Below are 8,587 nucleotides of genomic sequence, written 5' to 3' on the forward strand. Positions count from 1 at the left end.
CCCATTTTTAATAGCTAAATTTTATGTAACAATAGCCAATATGTTATGAAAAATTCACCCATTTCCTCATTCAAACAACATTCATTTTTCAAGTTTACATAAAAATTGAAATGCACTTTGTTGAAAAACTAATTATATATATTTAGGATAAAGAAATTTGAAATTAGCAAGTGTTTTGGACTTCTTGACCCAAAAATAAAATTATGTGACTGATTACTTCCATAATTTGGACTTCTTGGCCAACAATGCCTATTAATTATGAAAAATAGAATAAGTTTGTCTTCCATTTGAATTTTGGTCTCAAATTTATTCTTATCGTTCTTTTTCCGAAGAGTATTTATGAAGAAAATCTTTTTTTGTTCTTCATATATATTGTCGCTTTAAAGAAGAGTATTTTGTTCTTGAGGGGCATTTTTGTTTTGTAAATGATAGATTGAATTGTTTTATTTAAACATGCTAAAATTTTGTGTTTCATATCAAGATGGAAATATATTTAGTTGCAAAAAGGAGGAAAAAAAAAAAAAACCTTATCTTCTTGTGTGTTTCATACAAATTACAATGATATTTAGTGGCGCAATAAGAATTTTCACTAACACCTTCTTTGGATGGTTTTTATTCGTTGTATTGTATTGTATTGTTAGTTAAAATATAATTATTTCTTTTCGCTAAAAAAGTTAAAATATAATGTTTGTTTTGATTGTTACATAAATTTTATTGTAGTATTATTTAAAATTGTCGTTATGTGGTGACGAAAAATCTGTAACATCTGATTTGGTATGATCGCATTGTTATCTTAATACTTTTTTCTCATTTGTCTTTATTTATTATTTAATAATCATATTTTATCCTTTACACTACTTTTTGCATAGTAGTTCTACCTCGTACCCTACTTTTCTTGTAGGTTCATCATTCAAATTCTTGATGTGTGACCTTATGTAACGATGGATAACACTACAATCCAACCAAACATTGTATTCATTACGGTAGTAGCATAGGATACAATACAACATAATACAATACAATATAATATGACACATTATGAAACAATACTAAACAACCATCCAAACAAGGTGTAAGGGGCCAAAAAATGAAGAAACAAAATCACGTACAATGAAGAATGAAGCAAGAATAAGTTTCTATTCAGCCTCCTCTAATTCCAGGCTTCTCTTCTCTTAGGAATCCTACCGTGGTATGCAAGCTCAAGAAAATGATTTATATTACGGCCGTTCACCAAGACCTCTTTCCTCCTCCCTTTTATGCTCACTCGTAGGGGTCGGGACCCCCACAAAGGTGGAGGCAGTCGACTGAACATCTCAGCCATTGGCGGGACTGACAAAATGGAATAAACAATCAAAACCTGGGCCCAACGAGAAAGGCCCTGACACTGCCAATAGTCCAATACAATCAATCCATACATTGTATTCATTAGAATAATACAGTACGATACAATACAACATAATACAATACAATACGACACATTATGAAACAATACTGAACAACCTTCCAAACAAGGTGTAAGGGGCCAAATATGAAGAAATAACAACACATACAATGTAATTCTGCGTCGAAGGAATGTACCTGACAATAATGAAATCACTTACCATCTTTAGAAGTTCTTGGGGATATGAAGTTGGAGTCTCTCATATCCTTGAGTATTTTCTACCTCTTCTTTAATGCTTTGAGCTGAATCGCGAACTGACTCACTACAATTGATCAGTTTAATCAATCGTAGTGTTGGAATATCCGCAAAGCTAGAAGGAATCTCCTCAAGTTGTTCACAATCTTTTATGACGAGTTTCTCAAGCAAGGGAAATGATGTATCCGAGGACTCCCATTGATTCATATCGACTAGCTCTAGTTTCAAATATTTCAGGACTTTGAACTCTCGATCAGTAACATCCCATCGCAGATTGTTGTTGGGGAAATGTATAAAAAATAACTTGAGAGTCTCAAGTTTTTGCAATGCTGCAATACTTGTAACAACTTCTTCTGTCAATGAGATCCCAGCAAGTGATAAAAACCTCACATTCATAGGGAAAACTGATTTGAACCATCCAATTGACGTTGAGAATCCAATGGGGAAACTTATTTCAAGAGATTGAAGGCGGTTATGAATTTCCGGTGTAGGAAACAGAGAATGATTAGTCATGCCATGAAAATTAACAACGGAGAGTCTGAGTTCTTCAAGATTCGGAAACCTCCACCAGAACTTACGATTCATATCAGCAAGAGATACCCGACATTTGCCAAAAGTCTTTAAGTTGTCTAACACATGTTGTTCTTGCTCATCGTCTTCCCATATAAAGGAAAATTCAGTAATATCAACATGTCTTAGCTTCTTCATTTTCCAAATGTCCGGTGATGTCTTTATACGTTGATGTGAATGAACACGTAAAGTTTGTAGACCGATCATGTGTGACACCCACTTGAAGTCAAATTTTTTGACAAAAATCGCGAGGTATTTCAAGTGAGTGAGTTTTTCAAGTGTGGAAGCCGGAGAAATTTGAAATTCCCAAGTACTTTCCATATTGATATCCAACAAATGCAACACCCTAATAAGCCTCAAGTTATCAAGTAGAGAGAAAAGATCCATACATTTTGTTGAGTAGAATCGCGGATGAGCAATGAATTCAAGAGACTCCTTTTCTTCGGAGTCCACCATTGAAATCACATCCAATGAATATCCGTGCAACTCCAATTGATTAACAAGGTTGTCATGGATATACATGCATAACCGAGCTGGATCCTTGGGAGACGAAGGTACTTGAGATGAGTTGTATGACACAATGCGTTGTTTAAAATCTTCTTCTTCAAGTTTACTTGAGCAAAACTCGCGAATCAGATCATGAACCATGCAGTATTTTATATCACCATTTGATCGCCTTTTAGAAACCATTAAAAGGCTTCTATTGACTAGATCACTCAAGCAATCTTTAGATGATTTTTCCAGGTTCTCCGTGTCGTTGATGTTGGGTACTAACTCTTCAGCTATCCATAACTTTAGCAAATCGGAGACTGGAATGTTGTAGTCTTCGGGAAAGTATCCAATGTATAGAAGGCAATGCTTTAGATGATCGCGTAAATAGTCATAACTTGATTGAACTGCCTTCCTACTCTGCTCTTCTAAACCAAGAGAACTTAAATCCTTTGCAAACTCTTCCCACACGGAGACTCGCCTTTCCTTTTGTGCGATAATGCCAGCATTCAACACAATCACAAGAGGCAGTCCCTTACAGTTTCAAGCAACTTCAAATCCTGCTTTTTCTAGCTCTAAGGGAACCCCCTCATGTTTAAATACCTTCTTTTGCAATAATTCCCAACTTTCATTCTCTGTTAGGAATCGAAGTAAATAAGGATCACTCATCTTAATAGCAACCTCTTGAATGCGAGTTGTTACCATAATTCTACTACCTCTTTCCACACAAGGGAAACATGATTGCAAATCTTCCCATGACTCATAGTTCCACATATCATCTAAAACAATGAGGTATCTCTTACAATAAAGTGCCTTCCTCAACGTATCTGCAACGTCCTCATCCTCTTTGATCATGCCACGTTTTTCACCCGTGGCTTGTTTAAGAATCTCAAACAATAGCTTCCTGATACTATATGTTTGTGAAACAATACATAATGCGCGAACATCAAAGTGATCAGCAACAGAATGATTGTTGTACACCTTTCTAGCCAAAGTTGTTTTGCCTAGTCCTGCCATTCCAACAATCGATATAACTTCGCGTTCTTTTGTTCCTTTAGTCAATTTATGAATGATCTGTTCTACATCCTCCTTAAACCCCACAAATTCCTCATCATTCGATGAAAAATAGCATTGAGAAGTAGTTAACTCGATGTTCTCCATGTAAAACTGCATTATCGTTAATAACTGTGTCAGCCTCCATAAAATCAATGAAATAATTTTCGTCTTAGTAATGTCATTTTCTTCTATTCAAATAGCGAGTGAGCATTAGAAATAGTTTTGAACATTTTACATGTCCGTAAAACATTTTCAAATAACGTGTGATTAAACATTTTGCCTCAACATCCATGTTCTGAAAAGAGGGAATATATATCTATGGAAGTTACAATTACTACTTATAAAATTTAAAATAGGATTAACAACACTGGAAACATTATGAAAGATTTGTTAATTAGAAGTTAATTCCTCAAATCTCTATGTCTTAATTTTAGTTTTTCGAGATTCAAACTAGCTTTCCCCAAGATCACAAAACTCTATCCTAACTTGTGCCTAATTATCTCTCACCAAGGTGCTAGATCTTCTATCTATTCGATTGACCGAGACCAAAATTTTAAGATAGATATGGGAAGAATCGCAACGTTAGTGACATTTTTCCCAAATCTCTATTCTACAAGTTAATTCCTCAAATCATTCTTTCCCAATGTTAGTGACATTTTTCGTTTATTCGAGATTCAAACTAGCTTTCCCCAAGATCACAAAACTCTATTCTAACTCGTGCATTCTCTCTGACCAAGTGCTAGATCTTCTATCTATTCGATTGACCCAAACCAAAATATTAAGGATCATATTGATATGAGAAGAATCACAACTACTTAATACTACTTCTCATATAGAGTTGATCTAATCTAATTTATATTCAAAGATTAGTCAAATTAATTCCCGAAAAAATAACAACAAAGTGTCACATAAATTGGATGACTCATCAGAAAGTAAAATAAAAGGAAAAAAATAGAAAGCTAAAAAAGGAATCTCACCTTAGAGTGCAAATAGAGAGATTAATAATTGCTATATGATTGTGTTAACTCTATAGTTTCCCTCTTAGAAAGAATTGGAAAAGAAGTTTTGTGGGCTCTGAATCTTGAAGAAAGAATACTGATGGTATAGGAGAAAGATAGATCTAGTAATTGACAAGGTTGACTTTATAAAATTACACGTGGCACTCTTTTATTGGACCATGTTACAAAATTATTTTTAATTTGATCCAACCCAAATTTATAGTGTTTACACCAAATCATCATGATGGCCCAAATTTTTAATTATCAAATTTGTAGAATTATTTTTCTCTCACATTGAAAAGGTGGAATAATAATTTCGAAATAACTAATTTCAAGATAACTTATTTTCCAACTAAACTGAACCTCCCTGGAGGAGTCTGGCCCCAAAAGGGATATTTTTTGGATGTTACGAACCAAAAGAGACCCTCCCTAAAAACAAGAACCAAAATGGACACTTCACCTATTTGATAATACCTTAATATTTTCAAATTGTTTGGGAGAAGTGCTTGTTTTGGTCTGTGTTTTTAGGGAGGGTCCTTTTAATCTATAGCGTTCAAAAAGTGTCCATTTTGGAAGTCTAACATTTGGATCAAACCAGTATAAAAGAAATGATGTTGCCTTTTTAACTCTTTACTTGCTTACATTAATATTTCTGCAGTTATATGTTCAATAATAGACTTAGGACCTTGAAATTGTTTTTAAACCATATAACACTTGATAAAATTATTCAATAGTCTACTTGATAAAATTCTTCAATATTCTTTAGACTTGTAACTTCCTCCGTTCAAATTTAAGCCTCTTACTTTCCTTTTCCAACTTCAACACTTTACCTAACAAGTTTAAGACCACATAAGATTGAAAAGATAACACACATCTTTAATTTAAGACCACAAAATTCGAAAAAATCTCACTTTATTTCTTTTACCCGTGTCCAATCAAACTAAGACACTTGAATTGAGACGGAGATAGTAGTAAATTGTGATAAGAAATTACTGGAGATACTTTCATATATATACAATACACATATATAGTTTCCATCAACAAATAACAACAGTGAACATGACAATTAATAGTTCAGATCACAGTGATAATAATTCAGAATACATAAGCTTTAAATTCTAGCTCCGTCTCTGACAATACATATCAGAACGTAGCGTTACAAAGCACAAAACTAGATAGACATTGATATATTCCGGACAATAGCAGCTTGCTGATATGCAAATCAATCCACAAACCAGAACCTTTCATCTGATGTATCCTCTGACTAGAAGTTCACAAGTCCAATGAATGATTCTGCTGCTCGGAGATCACATCTAGGTGGATGGTATATAAAGATGAAGTTAAAAATATGAAAAAGACGAAGAATGTCAGGAAAATGAATGAAGTACATTGCGAAAGGAAGTAGCTAGAGAGAACTCAAAAACAATAACGTTATATAAAAATGACATTATTGGTTAAAATTATTTCTTGACAAGTATGTTGTCGATGCAATATGTAGCACAATTGGCATAGCTTAAAAGTTATGTTACTGATCAATATTCCCCCAGAAAAGTAGGAGTATGGTGTGCGTACATCCTATCTTTTCCAGACCTTAATTACTTGTGGGATTACATAACATAGTTTATTCTGCACACCTGAACTTTAATATGCAAGGAAGAAATGTTTTGTTTTAATATGCAAAAACATGACAATAATGAATGAAATCACTTACCATCATCATTTGTCTTTCTTCGAGATATCAACTTGGATCGAGATCCCACAATTGTCTTCTATTACTCCATTAATCTTCACAGCTGAAATGCCAACAGAATCGCTACAATCGATAACTTTTATCAATCGCAATGATATAATGTCTGCAAAGGTAGCCAGAGGCGTATCCAGGATTTCGGAAGGATGGGTGCACTATTACAAAAATATGCATCTAAGATATAAGTTTGATCGGTTTGACCTTTACGTTCTTAACACTGAACTGTTAAATTTTAAAAATTATAGGTCCAACATATATAATACTACTAATTTTAAATTTTAATATACACATTTAATTTAATTATATAAAAATTATATCGTGCTAAATTTTTTTTAGGAATTTCCAATGTTACACACTTGAAAATTTTGAAAGATTAAAGCAAAAAAACAAAAGAAAATTTGATTGAAACGTCAAAAGTGTTACCGATAACCACTTGGAGGAGTGTTACTAATAAAAATAAGATAGATATGAGATTTAAATCTCTATCTTTGCTGAGAGAGGTGCATCCAATCATCATCATATTATTATATGCTACTTTTAACGTGGGTTCACACCTCTATATTTAAATATTTTTTTAAAAATATAACACTACTATATATAATCTAGAGAGGGGAGCATGGGTTCACGTGAAACGACGGAACCCCCTCTAGATACGCCTCTCCTTGTAGCTTAGTCGAATGATTCTTCAGTATTTTCGAGATGTTGTTCTTGGCTAAGCTGTTATTAATAAATGTAATGTTCATCCTATTTCAATGCAAATTTCAGAAAGTGAAAAAAAAAATTATTTATCGTACTATTTAAATCTATCGTTAGGAAACGACGCAAAGTTTCATTTTATGTAACAACCGATTTAGTTGATCGTGTCGTTAACTCAATGTTTTCTTCTCTTTAATAATCATATTTTATCTTTTACCCTACTTTTTGCATAGTAGTTCTACCGGTACCCTACTTTTTTTTGTAGGTTTATCATTCAAATTCTTGATGTGTAACCTTATGAAACAATGGAGAATGATACAATCAATCCAAATGTTGTATTGATCATTAGAATAATGCAGTACGATACAACACAACACAACATCAAACAAGGTGTAAGGGGCCAAAATATGAAGAAATAACTTTTGCCTTGTACATACAATGTAGTTGACAATAATGAAATCACTTACCATCTTTAGTATTTCTTGGTGATATGAAGTCGGAGTCTGTCATATCCTTGAGCAATTTCTACCTCTTCTCTAATGCTCTGAGCTGAATTGCGAACTAACTCATTACAATTGATCAGTTCAATCAATTATATAGCTGGAATATTCGCGAAGCTAAAAGGAATCTCCTTAAGTTGTTCACAATCTTTTATGAGGAGTTTCTTAAGTAGGGGAAATGATGTATCCACAGCTGAATTGCCAACAACTTGCAATGGTTCAATTTCTTCAAGCTTGGGACAACTTTCTATAAAAAGACATTCAAGGCAAGGAAATGAATCCTCTGAGCAACTCCACTTGGTCATAAAAACACAATGTAAACTCAAAAACTTGAGTTGTACAAACGTGTTATCACTAACATCCCAATGCTTTTCCCCTGCAAAGTATATCTCGGACAATTTAAGAGTTTCAAGGTATTCCAACTCTGCAATACTTGAAACTATTTCATCCGTTAGGAAAATTTCACTGAGGGACAAACACTTGAGACGCGAGGGGAAAATAATATCCAAATTATTCATCAATGCAGAGCTTGAATAACCAAATTCATTAATGTGGAGCCTGAGTTCTTCAAGATTTGGAAGCTTGTCCCAAAACTTTCGAGTCATGTCACCCACGGACATAGAACACATTCCAATAGTCTTCAAGTTATCTAACACAATATCATCATCTTCTTCCCATATTGTAATGGGAAATTCGTTTATGTCCACATGCCTCAACTTTGACATTTTCCATATAGAAGAGGATATCATTATATAAGATGAACGAACCAGCAAAGTTTGTAGATGAAGTAGGTGTGACACCCATTTGCAATCAAATGCTTTAACAAGAATTGCAAGGTACCTCAAGTGAGGGAATGACTGAAATGTAGCAGCCAAAGAATTGTCCAAGTAGATAT

The 8,587-nt window shown here is 33.7% G+C and overlaps 1 protein-coding gene and 1 pseudogene across 1 annotated transcript in view; both read right to left on the reverse strand.

Moving 5' to 3' along the window:
• Nucleotides 1-1,606: 1,606 nt before the first annotated feature.
• On the reverse strand, nucleotides 1,607-4,850 carry LOC125852049 (putative late blight resistance protein homolog R1B-12; annotated as a pseudogene).
• Nucleotides 4,851-5,675: 825 nt separating this feature from the next.
• The window catches only part of LOC125852050 (putative late blight resistance protein homolog R1A-10), a 20,673-nt gene continuing 17,761 nt past the window's right edge, over nucleotides 5,676-8,587 (reverse strand). Inside the window, exon 3 of the mRNA XM_049531783.1 lies at nucleotides 5,676-6,062. The gene's annotated coding sequence lies outside the window, so the exon portion shown is untranslated. The remainder of the gene's footprint in view (nucleotides 6,063-8,587) is intronic.

Source organism: Solanum stenotomum, unplaced genomic scaffold (genome assembly GCF_019186545.1).
Source record: "Solanum stenotomum isolate F172 unplaced genomic scaffold, ASM1918654v1 scaffold3185, whole genome shotgun sequence".
Classification (NCBI taxonomy): domain Eukaryota; kingdom Viridiplantae; phylum Streptophyta; class Magnoliopsida; order Solanales; family Solanaceae; genus Solanum; species Solanum stenotomum.